The sequence below is a fragment of the Carassius auratus genome, chromosome 3 (genome assembly GCF_003368295.1).
Source record: "Carassius auratus strain Wakin chromosome 3, ASM336829v1, whole genome shotgun sequence".
In the NCBI taxonomy this organism is placed as follows: domain Eukaryota; kingdom Metazoa; phylum Chordata; class Actinopteri; order Cypriniformes; family Cyprinidae; genus Carassius; species Carassius auratus.
Genome location: NC_039245.1, coordinates 2,877,843 through 2,893,043, shown reverse-complemented (window position 1 = coordinate 2,893,043; position 15,201 = coordinate 2,877,843).

Below are 15,201 nucleotides of genomic sequence, written 5' to 3'. Positions count from 1 at the left end.
CAAACAGTACACAGACTGAACTGCTGTGAATAACTGGAATAACTGACTCCAGGCCGTTGAATTATTAGAAAATAATGCACACCTGAGGTGGTGATCGTGAAGCGGTGTGCATTATTTTTCTAATAATACAAAGCCCAGAGTCAATTATTCCTCGTATACTGTTGCCACACCTCAAGAAATCGATCAGATGATATATTTAAAGGGATTCGTCCAGTTTTTGCACTTAAATTGCTATTGTGAGTCTTGAGCTTGAGCCGTTGATAGCATTCTAATGCAGTTATTAATTAAGTTATTTGAAAGAGAACGAGAGAGAGAGAGGGAAAGAGAGAGCTTGTAACACCTCTGTGTCCCTCAACAGTGTTTTGCAACAGCTTCTCTTAACAGCGCTGTTATTACCTCGCTAGTGAAAAATGTCATAGATAGCCTTTAAATTGCTACACTATATAGGCTAACTGATAAAATCGTCAGGGCAGCACTGACAACACCTTTTTTGAGCAAATTGAGTGACCATTATTACAGTTGACTATGCGAAGTGATATGGAACTGTAGTGATGTGTCGTTCTTGAACGATTCATTCATTTTGAACGAATCTTTAATTTGACTCGAGAAGAACGAGTCGTCTTAGGGAGGGATTCGTTCAGTCGCGCATGCACAATATTCTATAGGTTATTTTCTGCTAGTAGTAATTCACCTGTGTCAGTCAATGCTGTCTTGAGCCGGAAAGAGAATTGATTAGTTCTTAGTTCGGGTCTATCCATAGACACTAAAAGAAATGGACACAGTGACCCCATTGGATTCAACGGAGACAAGTGAAGTCAATTAGAAGCACGCACTTTCTGGGGGTCGAGTGTACTGCGCAGACTCAAACTGAGTTTGATGACATAGATGTCACGTGAGCAACCTGTCTGACAATTGTAAGTCTTCTAATCGCTGTGCCAAGAGAAATCTGAATCACCCACCGAGTCTTGCAGACGTTGTTGAATAATGTCCCGTTGCTTTTAGAGCTGAAGATCTTTGCCCGAACCTGACGGGTCTCTGTGAGTAAAGGTTTTTCAAATGATAACTAAATATTCATTGAGTCTTAAATGCATAATGTGCACAGAGTATATACGCTAATGTTGGCATTATTCTTTTATTAAATGTCAGTTGCTAGTGGCGAAGCAAATCCGGCGGAGCCTTTATCTTAATTCTGATATTGCCAAATACAAATCTTAATTTAAAGTTTATGTTAATTTAATTTGTTTAAAAAACTCATTTTTATTGGTGCGTTGGTCTATTTATAGGCTAAATGAGCCTATGTCTATTTAGAGTGCTGAGATGTTACAATGTTACAGGATTTATTTTATTTCTTTATTCCAACTTCCAAGTGGCCTAGTCTACATTAGTTATGAATAAATTATGTTAAAATATGTACAGTATTGTTCAAAATAATAGCAGTACAATGTGACTAATCAGAATAATCAAGGTTTTTCGTATATTTTTTTATTGCTACGTGGCAAACAAGTTACCAGTAGGTTCAGTAGATTCTCAGAAAACAAATGAGACCCAGCATTCATGATATGCACGCTCTTAAGGCTGTGCAATTGGGCAATTAGTTGAATTAGTTGAAAGGGGTGTGTTCAAAAAAATAGCAGTGTGGCATTCAATCACTGAGGTCATCAATTTTGTGAAGAAACAGGTGGGAATCAGGTGGCCCCTATTTAAGGATGAAGCCAACACTTGTTGAACATGCATTTGAAAGCTGAGGAAAATGGGTCGTTCAAGACATTGTTCAGAAGAACAGCGTACTTTGATTAAAAAGTTGATTAGAGAGGGGAAAACCTATAAAGAGGTGCAAAAAATGATAGGCTGTTCAGCTAAAATGATCTCCAATGCCTTAAAATGGAGAGCAAAACCAGAGAGACGTGGAAGAAAACGGAAGACAACCATCAAAATGGATAGAAGAATAACCAGAATGGCAAAGGCTCAGCCAATGATCACCTCCAGGATGATCAAAGACAGTCTGGAGTTACCTGTAAGTACTGTGACAGTTAGAAGACGTCTGTGTGAAGCTAATCTATTTTCAAGAATTCCCCGCAAAGTCCCTCTGTTAAAAAAAAGGCATGTGCAGAAGAGGTTACAATTTGCCAAAGAACACATCAACTGGCCTAAAGAGAAATGGAGGAACATTTTGTGGACTGATGAGAGTAAAATTGTTCTTTTTGGGTCCAAGGGCCACAGGCAGTTTGTGAGACGACCCCCAAACTCTGAATTCAAGCCACAGTACACAGTGAAGACAGTGAAGCATGGAGGTGCAAGCATCATGATATGGGCATGTTTCTCCTACTATGGTGTTGGGCCTATTTATCGCATACCAGGGATCATGGATCAGTTTGCATATGTTAAAATACTTGAAGAGGTCATGTTGCCCTATGCTGAAGAGGACATGCCCTTGAAATGGTTGTTTCAACAAGACAATGACCCAAAACACACTAGTAAACGGGCAAAGTCTTGGTTCCAAACCAACAAAATTAATGTTATGGAGTGGCCAGCCCAATCTCCAGACCTTAATCCAATTGAGAACTTGTGGGGTGATATCAAAAATGCTGTTTTTGAAGCAAAACCAAGAAATGTGAATGAATTGTGGAATGTTGTTAAAGAATCATGGAGTGGAATAACAGCTGAGAGGTGCCACAAGTTGGTTGACTCCATGCCACACAGATGTCAAGCAGTTTTAAAAAACTGTGGTCATACAACTAAATATTAGTTTAGTGATTCACAGGATTGCTAAATCCCAGAAAAAAAAAAATGTTTGTACAAAATAGTTTTGAGTTTGTACAGTCAAAGGTGACACTGCTATTTTTTTGAACACACCCCTTTCAACTAATTGCCCAATTGCACAGCCTTAAGAGCGTGCATATCATGAATGCTGGGTCTTGTTTGTTTTCTGACAATCTACTGAACCTACTGGTAACTTGTTTGCCACGTAGCAATAAAAAATATACTAAAAACCTTGATTATTCTGGTTAGTCACATTGTACTGCTATTATTTTGAACAATACTGTATAAATGACTCATTCTTGACACAAGGAAAAAGAGCTGTGTGTGCACGCTCATTTGAATAATGTCGGGCTGTAAATGGGTTCGGTCTTTTAAAAAGCTGTCTATCCAAATGTACTTGTCAGGCACGGGCCGAAACCTGTTGGGCTCGGATCCTGTTGGGCCAAACTTTTTAGGCCCGATTACAGCTCTAGTTGCTTTTACAGACTCTTTATGGGCTTCTCCCTTGGCTTCATGCCTCCACGTCCACCCGATTGCCTCATAGATAGTACAGTAATTTCTCTACTGTGCGACTGAGAGTCACAGGTTATGACACAATCGTTAGCCTATTTTTTTACAAAAACTGCTTCTATGGGGCCACAACGCAAGATACAAAGTAATGGGGCCTTTTATACATTTTCGTGTTTCTTTAGAAATAATGAATGGTCAAATGGAGTCTTTAAATGCCTCAGATGTAAAGTTATTCGCTGTCAAAGTGACAAATGGGATGAATGAATGGGAGTAAATGGGTGGGGGTCCGCTATTTTTGCATTATTTGCTTGATCTAAAAATACTTTTTAAAGAAATACGATAAAAAAATTTGTCCACCTTTCTGTCAATAGTGACAAACAAGTCCTCCTTGTATTGACAGGCGGATCATCTGGGCCTGCTGGGTTGTAAAACACATCTGTTTCAGTTTCACCAGCAGTTACTGAAGCATCTCCTAAATTGTCTGAGCTCATAGTTAGCCTCACACTGCCACTTCATTCACTCTCTTAAGACCGCGGAGGGCATTTGAATTGGTCACGCTGATAAGAACTCCGCTGCAATAAATCCATGGATCAGTGAATCCCTCGCTGAAAAGGTCGTCATGCATGCTAAATCAATCACATTTAATTTTCACCACCATCATCAGAAACAAAACTAAACAAAAAAAAAACAAAACATAAAGAGCAAAAGATCTAAGATTCAAGTAGAGTTAGATAACAGAAATCTCCAAGCACTCTTTTCTTGTTATACCTCTCCGTCATTTCAAGTAACTTTGAATCCTCCTGCTATGGTTTGTCCTTGGCTGATTCATTCACAGTTTTAATTCCATACATCAGATCCGCCGCTGAGCAACATCAGGACGAGCCGGGGCAAGTGACGCATCATCAGGTTGAACCCCTTGCACAGCCCCAAGGGAAAGAAACAGTGACACTCGTCAGAGTCAATCATGAAATACTCAAGCATTTCTAAGAATGACATTCGCTCGGATTTAAATGACTGTATTACGCAAAAATTAAGAGTAAATTAATTTCTCATTGGAAAAGCTCTGTTGCAGCGTGGTCTGCCTTTTGTTTGTGCACTTTCCTCTAATGCAAGCTTTGATTTATGGTATTGCTCAATGAAAGTGTGAGATTGAAGTCACAGAGCACTTCCCATCACGGCCCCACCACTGACTTTGACCTCAGACACCGCCAGGCTCTCATCTGTCACAGCGCTCGCATCTGTCAGTATCCAGGCTGCTGATACGGATCCTGTGCTTATAGACAGGGATCTTTTTTATCCCGAATCATTGATTCACTGAATAATTTATCATTGTTAATTGACAAATTGTTTCTTCTCTTGCTCATGTTTCCTGTGACGGCTAGGCCTGAGTTCATTCTGATTTTGTTTGCATTTGCTATGACATTGTGGGTTATGAGGCGGGAATATTTCCAGCACCTGGAAGAGATGCTTTTGTATTACAGTTTTTCTCAATTGCTTTGGCAAATTTTTGTCTTAACATTCCTTCAATTTTAAAGTGCAACTATCAAAGCTGTTTTACTGGTCATCAAAACTCTATTGCATGTCCAATATATTGCATGCCTGGGTCAAAATGTTTGTTATATACAAATTTCATTTTGTTACACATTTTAGTTGAGACTGGCTGCTTACTAACTATACTCTACTAACAATGTCAGTTTTTTTCTAGCTTAATGCTACTGTGTTTTTCTTTAGATTTACTGGGAAAAGAAAGTTGATTGTAAAAATTATAATTCCTATTTCATTATTATGGCACTTCATTTGCTAATATAACAGACTGTCAGATTTGTATAATTGGATGGATTAGTTTACACGATGGCTCTCATGATGACTGAAAGTTTATATATTTTGAAATGTTTGACGGTTCACACTGAGAATCTACTCATTAGTTTTGATCAGTAAGCCACGAGCATTTATTTTCTGTGCACATTTCAGACGATTGTACTTACTCTTATGTGTGTGTTTTTTTTGTGACTTTCTAGGACATATTCTTCAATACCTGGGTCAGTTTTTCAAAACTCTTCCCACAGTTCTCAATTTTTAGCTTGGCACTGTTGTAACTTTCACATCCAAAATGCATTAAAACTACCAAAACACATTATGCATTTTTGTCTAAAATCAAACATTTTTCCATAATACTATGACCCAACAAACACTCTATTCCACTTATAAAACAATGACCTAAAAACGGGTTGCATTTTACAGTTTATTTATTTTATTTTTTAATTAATCATCCTTCTGTACTGTTAGAACTCATAGAATTCATTTTACTGTATATGCAAATGGTCCATGTTTGCATTACAGTACAAAATTATTAAGTTATTGGCTTTTATGTAGATACCCATAGTTGGGTTTGGTGTTATAAAAGCACTTCGTTTTTTCTATGCTTTTATTATTCTTATATAGCTCCTCCCTCTTTGTACTATTCTGAACAAAGTTTGAAAATCCGTATTGCTAGCACTTCTCGTGTTATTGCCACCTTATGATAAATTGCTTGTTTTATTCAGCATTTGAAAGTTGAGGATAGAACACATAGACTGTTGTTGTATTCTGTTGGTGTCCTAAGGATTGAAAATGGGTCCTAACAATTGTTTATAACAGTTTCAACAGTTTTCAGAATCATCAGAATCAGAATCAGAATACTTTATTAATCCCCAAGGGGAAATTCTTTGTCACAATAGCCCGCCTTTCAAGCATAAGAAATGAATAAATAAAAATATAAATAGTATAAAAGTATAAATAAACATAAATATAAAAAGCAACATGGAATATTTCACATATAAGTATTAAATATAATATTACACAGAAACAGGGATATTGTCAGTTAAAAATTAACTAAATGTCAGTGTATCAGGCAATTAGAGGGAGGCGTTATAAAGCTTAATGGCCACAGGGAGAAATGACTTCCTGTGACGCTCTGTGGTGCATTTCGGAAGAATAAATCTTTCACTGAAAGTGCTCTTGTGTTTGAGCAGCACATAATGAAGTGGATGGGATACATTGTCCAGGATGGCATGTAATTTGGACAACATCCTCCTCTCAGACACCACCGCCAGAGAGTCAAGCTCTACCCCCACAACGTTGCTAGCCTTACGGATCAGTTTATTGAGTCTGTTAGCATCTGCAACCCTCATCCCGCTGCCCCAGCATGCAACAGCAAACATGATAGAACTGGCCACCACCGACTCATAAAACATTCTCAACATCGTCCTGCAAATGTTGAAGGACCTCAGCCTCCTCAAAAAATAGAGACGGCTTTGGCCCTTCCTGTAGAGAGCTTGAGTGTTCTTAGCCCAGTCCAGTTTCTTGTCAATGTGCACTCCTAGGTATTTATAATCCTCCACAGTGTCCACAGGGACCCCCGGGATGGAAACTGGGTTCACCGGTGTCTTTGCTCTCTTTAGATCCACAACCAGCTCCTTCGTCTTTGTCATGTTGAGCTGCAAATGGTTCTGCCCGCACCATGTGACAAAGTCCCTCACCACAGCTCTGTACTCGGTCTCATCACCCTCTCTAATACATCCAACCACAACAGAGTCATCAGAAAACTTCTGAAGATGGCAAGACTCTGTATGGTAGTTGAAGTCCGTGGTGTAAATAGTGAAGAGAAAGGGAGAGAGGACAGTCCCTTGCGGGGCCCCGGTGTTGCTGATTATGCTGTCTGATACACAGTGTTGCAGGCGGACATACTGTGGTCTGCCAGTCAGGTAGTCAACAATCCAGGACACAAGAGGAGCATCCACCTGCATCGCTGTCAGCTTCTCACCCAGCAAGGCCGGCCGGATGGTGTCGAAAGCACTCGAAAAGTCAAAAAACATGATCCTCACCGTGCTCGCCGGCTTGTCCAGGTGGGGGTAGATATGGTTGAGCAGAAAGATGATAGCATCCTCAACACCAATTCTGGGCTGGTATGCGAACTGGAGTGGATCCAGGATGGAACTAACCATAGGCCTCAGCTGCTCCATGACCAGTCTCTCCAGGGTCTTCATAATGTGAGAGGTCAGTGCCACTGGTCTGTAGTCCCTGGAGTTACTAGGACGTGGCGTCTTTGGCACAGGAACTATGCAAGATGTCTTCCACAGTACAGGGACCCTTTGGAGACTCAGACTCAGATTGAAGATATGATGAAGTACTCCACACAGCTGGGAGGCACAGGCTTTAAGCACCCCAGGACGAACACCGTCAGGCCCTGCAGCCTTATTTGAGTGTAGTCTCCTCAGCTGTCTTCTCACCTGCTCAGAAGTGAGGCACACAGAGATTGGAAGAGGAGGAAGAAGAGATGAGTCATTTGGCTGGAGAGTGCTATTAACCTGTGGGGTGGAGGATGCGGGTGAAAGGATGTCCCAAGATGAGGAGGGAGGACAGTGAGGAGGAGAAGTGAGTAGTTGGATAATAGGTGAGACAGCCGCAGAGTTAGTGGGTACATGTGCATGAGAGACAGTATCAAATCTGTTGAAAAACAGATTAAGTTCATTGGCCCTGTCCAAGCTGTCCTCAACTCCACTGCAGCCATTCGATCTGAAGCCAGTGATGTTCCTCATGCCGCTCCATACCTCCCTCATGTTGTTTTGCTGGAGTTTACGCTCCAGCTTCCTCCTGTACTTATCCTTAGCCTCTCTGATCTTCATCTTTAGCTCCCTCTGAATGGCCTTCATCTCCTCCCTATTCCCGTCTCTAAAAGCCCTCCTTTTGGCATTCAGAATGTCTTTAATGTCCCTAGTTACCCACGGTTTGTTGTTTGGGTAACAACATACAATTTTTGCTGGGACAATGCTGTCCACACAGAAATTTATGTAGTCCGAGATACACTCAGTAAGCCCATCTATATCCTCTCCATGTGGCTCACAGAGTGCACGTTTGAAAACGTAACATGCAAATTGGCCTGTATAGGTCCAAGAAAACAATTCTTATAATTTGACTGATGTAGTCGTTAGATATATATATATTTTTAGCCAACATAAACTATGCTTAATGTGTGAAGAGTTTTGAAAAAATGACCTAGGTATAGAGAAATGGGTCTTGGAGACTAAACAAAAACTGTAAACGAGTCAGAAATTGAAATCTATTGTGAACAAGAAACTAGATGTTCAGAGAATTATTTGTGTTGAGAAAATTTTTTAATTCTCAAACGAGGATTGAGCCAAAGGAATGCAAAGATGCAGAGAGATGCAGTTTCCAAAAACTAGAAACAGCATACTGAGTTTGCGGCAGTGGAGGTCAGGTCTGTCAGATGTGTCACTCAGTCTCTTTCCACTGTGAGCCACCGGTGTCTACTCACACTTCTGTGACCTTCCACAGCTGCCACTAGTCCTTGGGGCGACACCCCTCACGCTCCAAAGGGCACTCTAGCCATGACGAGGCCATCCATTTCCCACGAGGCACCTGCAGCTCTCCTGCACACCCTGCCCGGAACTTTGATAGAGCAATAAAAATAGTAGCATGGAACAGAATGGATGTTGAATAGAATAGGGACAAAAACCTAGCATGCCAGCCAAGATACTCTCATAGGCCAGCCACAGTTCAGCAAACAGGTTAGACCAATTTAACAAGCGTCAGCTGCTTTTGCTGATTAGCAGTCACACCTCACACTGTGCGGAAGAGAGAGAGAGAAAGAGAAAAAGATGATTTTTAAATGGAACATGTTTCATATGGAGCTGCTTCTTAGGCTCAAACATAAGCTAATTTATTGAGCCAGTTAAGCAAAGCAGCCAGGGATAGATGGTGGGTAAGAGAATGAGTATTATGTGGCGATGTTATGGCTTTTTGGACAAAGTTTAATCAGGGTTGGACGTCCCTGCACACATTCATCTGTGGGATTACACCTCTGACAGGAAGACGATGCTTCACATACTGAAAAGAGTTTGCTTTTGTTTTTCCACCATCGTCATCACAGCTCTGTTGCTCTTCACAGCACTTGGCCGTCTAATTCTCCCCAGGCGGAGGTCATTACATTTCCTATCTAAGCGAGAGTATTTGGGCTACACAGATCGATGGGTTTGGTAAATGCCAGTTGAGACTGTGTGTTGGGTCCATTTCGAGACTAGTCAATTGCGGCATGTGCAGGATTTAGGCGGCCAGATTTACAGGACATGCTCGACAGAGGTGATTGTGGAAGGAGATCAATGTCTCCAATGGCTTGCCTTTGTCACTCAGGGAGCATTTGCAGTTCACAGGAGGAAAAAAGGATGGTGTTTGTATGGGTTGCTCTCAATGTCTTCTGTAAAGGACAGAATCTCACACAACCTGGCAGAAAGATGGCATCATGGTCGTAGATTATGTGAAAGTTTGAAACAAAAAATAGTGGTTTTCATCTAGCCACTTTCTTGGGTAAAGAAAACTTCTCACTCAAAAGCATCAAAATGGATTTATTGCGTTTTGGAACCAAACTCTCTCTCTCTCTCTCTCTCTCTCTCTCTCTCTCTATATATATATATATATAACAAGACAAGACAATGGTAAGATGTTTTGTATTTACATTATTTTCATCAGGAAATAAGTACAGTTGCCCCAAATTCTCATGATGGTAAAGGCAGATTTAATTTATTAAGACATATTTAAATAATTTTAAAACATGTAACGCATTGTGATAAAAAAAAAAAAAAAAAAAAAAAAAAACCTTGAACAATGTATTGAAACCTATATATTAATATCAATAAAGTATGAGAGATGACGGCATTGTCATGATAAGAATCACCATTGAGAATTGTGGGAATTAAAATAAATAAATACGAAAGGGGAAAAAATCTTGAAAAAAATTTGACAGATAATTGGATTTAGCTCAATTTTGTCATATTGTAAATAAAGCACATTATTTCAATGGTAAAGAATGTATACATCAGGCATTACTTGTCTTTAATGTATGTTGATTAAAAAAATAAAGTATGAAATAATACTGGGAATAATCTTTGAAAATAATGTAACAATAATTTTAACAATAACTATAATAGGCAATATTTGATCACAATACAAATAAACAATCCTATAGGGGAGCACTTTAATTTACAGTCCTGTTCCTCATGTACATACTATGTACTTATTATAGTAATTACAATAACTATGTAATAACTAGGTACTAACCCTGAACCTACCCCTAAACCTAACCCTACCCCCAAGTAGTTACCTTGTGTTACCAGAACTTTCTTAGATATATACACTGTAAGTACACTATAAGTACATGTTAGTACACGTACTGTAAAATAAAGTGCAACCCCTAACAGCCTAACTGTGTTTCCTAATTTCTTTATTTTTGGGGGGTGAAATGAGTGTAACCTATGAAGTCTAGTATTAAATACAATAACATTTAAATTTTGTACCGGAAACTCTATCAGTGACTAAGTAGGTTAAAAAGGAAGATTTATTCAAATGAGATGATTCAGTGCCAATCAGATGACTCAGAACGGAATTACAGATCTCCTGCAGTTCAACATACGAGAAGAAAAGAATGCTAAATCTTTTATTTCACTTTAAAGGGGGGGGGGGTGAAATGCTATTTCATGCATACTGAGTTTTTTACACTGTTAAAGAGTTGGATTCCCATGCTAAACATGGACAAAGTTTAAAAAATTAAGTTGTACTTTTGAAAGAGTATTTTTGTTCCCAAAATACTCCTTCCGGTTTGTCACAAGTTTCGGAAAGTTTTTTTCGAGTATGGCTCTGTGTGACGTTAGATGGAGCGGAATTACCTTATATGGGTCCTAGGGCACGTCTGCCGGAAGAGCGCACGCTCCCGTATAGCAGAGCACTGAGAGCACAGACATTCACTGATCAGAGCGATTCACTGATCAGAGCGAGAGCGTCGCGAAAAGTCACAAAAGAAGTGTGTTTTTAGTTGCCAGGGTAAGACAACCCTGCACAGATTACCAAAAAAAAACAGCATTAAGGGACCAGTGGATGGAGTTTATTTTTACGGAGCATCAACGGAGTTGTGCAAGTGTTTGTGTTTGTTCCCTGCATTTCGACGATGCTTGTTCACAAGGCCCAGTTTGACGACGGATTTGCGTATCGTTTATTTCTTAAGGATGATGCAATCCCAAGGAAAAAGGGTCACGATCGTGTGTTGGAACCGCAGGCGGTGAGTAAAACTGCTTAAAATATCTCTGCCTACTTGTTAGTGCGTCCCCTCCCATGCCAGAGACCCGGGTTCGAGCCCCGCTCAGAGCGAGTCATTGCTGCTGCTGCTTTCGTTCAGTTTCAGCCTCTGGATCTGATTCTGGATCATAAATAAACGGCTGAATCTGACTGTAAGCCATGGTTTGTTTTGGATGATGGGTTTTCCCTCACGGTAATGTCACAGCTTCCAAACGCTCTCAACATAAAAGCCTACTCGCGCTCGTGATTCTTTAGCTCCACCCACACGTCACGCCTCCAGCCGGTCGTGTTTTTCCGGGAAAAATCGGTACAGACTATCTTTCTCTTATGAATATTATAAAACTAAAGACTTTTTGGAGTTATGAAGGATGCAGTACTACTCTATATGTACTCAAGATTAACAGGATATTGAGTGAAAACGAGCATTTCACCCCCCCCCCCTTTAAATCTGACACATCAGAAGAGAGTTTGTGGAATTGCCTGTTCCATTAAGTGGTTAGTCTGAATAATGTAAAAGTGGATGTCTTTCAGCTGAAAAGAGAAACAGCAGCGGAAGCCCCAGGCAGTTTGAGAACTGGATTGGAAGAAGCAAACTGCAGCCTATAAGATTCCTCCTTCACCTTTGTGTAATTGTTGTGTGACAGGTCCTGTATGTGCATGACCTTCGCCTTTTCTGTGTCTGACCCCCCATGAGGCTCTCTTGGACTCCTTCTCTTTTTCTTCTCTCTCTCTGTCCTCTTCAAAACCTGTATGAGTTATGTTACAAAAATCAAGAGAGATGCCTAGAGAGTCAGCAAAGTAAGGAATTCTCATGACTATTTTAACTCGAAGGCAATTAATTACGACAGATCCAACAAACTTGGATTTCATTCAATATTTTTACTGACAAAATTCTTTAGACAACCCAGGCTCATTAGAAACAATATCTGCAGAATGATATCACGTAGCTTTTTGCAGGTTTTGCAACACAAGTGAAATGCTGGTGAGTGGCTCTAAAGCTGCCTTCAGTTTTATTCGAAATTTGAATATGGCGATGTTTCATTACTTTCAGAAGAGAAACATCTGGTAAGTGCCTCTAGTAGGTTAATGCTCTAACGTGTTTTAAAATAACGTTACATACACTAATCCATATATTAAACCTGATGGTGTAATAAAAGCAAACATATGGTAAAAATGCATTGCTGAAGCAACTATTACATTTTAGCTTACGTCTGCAATTCTTTGAGCTCTTTTATTATGACTTGTGTTTCACTGGACTCATACTGATTGCTCTGTTTTTCAAGTGCAACACTGTACCATGGGCAACTTTACTATGTTAGAGAAGTAGAGCTGGTTATGTTATGTGAACATTAAAGTGTATTAGTTTACAAATCATGCAACAAGGTAAAAGTGATTTGAGGTGATGATAACAGTATTGTGCAAGGGACGGCATGAAAAGTCTTCAGACAGTTCTTAACCAGTTTGAGTGAGAGACATTTATAAATGTCTTATCATCTTAATTTTATGTTGTTAATTTTTTTATATCTTTCATATTACACATGAAGTGTATTCAGTGAAAAAAAAAGTCATTGTCAAGTTCGAGTGTCCACCTGTCCACAAGTCCACCTGAGTGGAGTTCAAATACCCCAACTCTAGTGAAAATAAATATTTGTGGGGTTTAACTGCCAGTTGTGTTAATTTCTTTTGAAAACTGCAGTGAATTGTGCAATTTTGGAGTTTAGAGTCATTACAAAGTGGTTATTTCACACTTATTGTATATGGTTTGGATGCTTACTAGAGTATTGGCCATGCTTGCATCTCTCATAAAGCTTGCGATTTGTGCGGTGCTCATATTTGCTATTTAGTAGAGCGTCCCCAACTGATCACTTATGAAGTGTCATGATGGTTAGGATCTTTACCTGCTCTTTAATGTCCTCAAAATATCAGCACAAAAACAAAATTTCATACATAGTTCATTGGATTTTTTTCATTCTGAAATGTTTAAGTTGGATATTTGTCAATTTTTTAAAGGGGTCATATGATGCAATTTAAATTTTTCCTTTCTCTTTGGAGTGTTATGACCTCGCGTCCCCCTGCTCTGCAAATTTTCTCTTATGGCTTCAGATGTTTGTTCTAATTTCAAACATAAGTGCCCTGCAAAGTGGACATCACTGGATATTCCGCCATGATTCCAGTTGAGGAACTCAAAACTGCTGGTATTGTCATTATAATCTGTAATAATGTTCCCACTGGATGCAATAAATGTCTTGTTTATAATGGGTTTAATGTTTTTGTCTCTGCGCTCCAGGACACAGGCATCACAGTGTAGTAAGCTGAATAGCTGGCCAATCAGAGCACAACTTGCTTTTCAGAGCGAGAAGCTTTGCATATGAGCATAGAGGAGAAACAATAATGTACAGTATGTGGAAAATAATGTTTTTTTTTTTATTTAAACCACAAAATAATGTTTTTTTAGCAACATCATAAGACCCCTTTAAATGTTACTACTTGTTTCAGAAAGTTCAGAGAGCATTCAAAACTAACCTTCCTTTAATGTTTACAAAACTATAAAAAGAATGGCTTTAGCTAAAAGTTCTTAGAACATATTTTTGTAAGCTGATTAGTTTAGAGGGTAACAGTCTATATGTAAGCAGCAAGGTTTTTGACCAGTGATAGCAATTCCTGCCTCTGCAATGATGTAAAGTTGTAAAGTAGTATTTTCATTGACACTGTCTGTGCTTATTTGCAAAGGACTTATATTTTTTGCCCCATGTAGAACTGTTTAATATGCTTATTATGCAGTGTGTCCAAAGCTATGTCGCAGAAAGAGAGGTGAATAAACCTCCTCAAAGAGCAATCTTAAATTAGAGGAAGCCTAGAGAGGTCGCTCAGGGCAACACTCATTCCAGCCCGGGGAAGCTGTTCTGTCCAATCCGCTTTAGCACTCAGAAAACTGTACAATGACAGACTGCTCCTAGAATCCCAACAACTTCAGCAGGCCCAACAGCATGCATAAGAAAACAATAAGACAAGGCATGTCCTCCAACCTAATATAATAAAGGAGAGAGAGCCCACACTATCAGAACATTTACAAGTAATGTGAGTTTGATTTCTCCACTGGAAAATGCATTATCAAAAACGGCTTGAAGTCAATTTATAATTTGTGATCACATAGATACAGTTTTTGAGTTGTGTCAGTGTGTGGTGTGCCATATATTATGGCTTATCAGATGGCAAAATTGGTGTAAAATAAGGAAAAGGGTTCATAAGTGTGCTGTGGTGGAGACCGTCATGCAGGCCTAATTGATTATGTACTGTAGGTAGAACATCCATCAAATCCTCTCAACTCATCATCGAACCACAAGCTCTCTGGATTTTTTATGTTTCACATGCACAAAACAGCTACGCTCTGGTCAGAGCTTTAAATGTAATTTGTAGGATTGAAGAATTTCTAGTGAAAGGAACTATTAATGTTCATTTATTTCACAAATAAACTGTACCTAAATATGGTTTCTGTTTATGAAGCATTATTTCCATGCTCCATAAAACCTTTCCTCTACACGTCCCTGGAGGCACTGGCATTATACTTGAGTCCATTTGCCTTGTTCCTACGGGTGCAGCAACCGTTATATATTTTAGGAAAATTGCTGAGAAATATTGATGGTGGTTGCAACAATATTTCAGGCCTCATTTCCTAACTTTGCAAAATGCTAACATGACTGATGTATCTGGAAAGTTCAGTTTTTAAACCAAACAGATGTCAACTAACCAACCTTTTTAAGGTCACTCATAAGCCCCTAATTATAGCCATTATAAAAAGTGAATGTT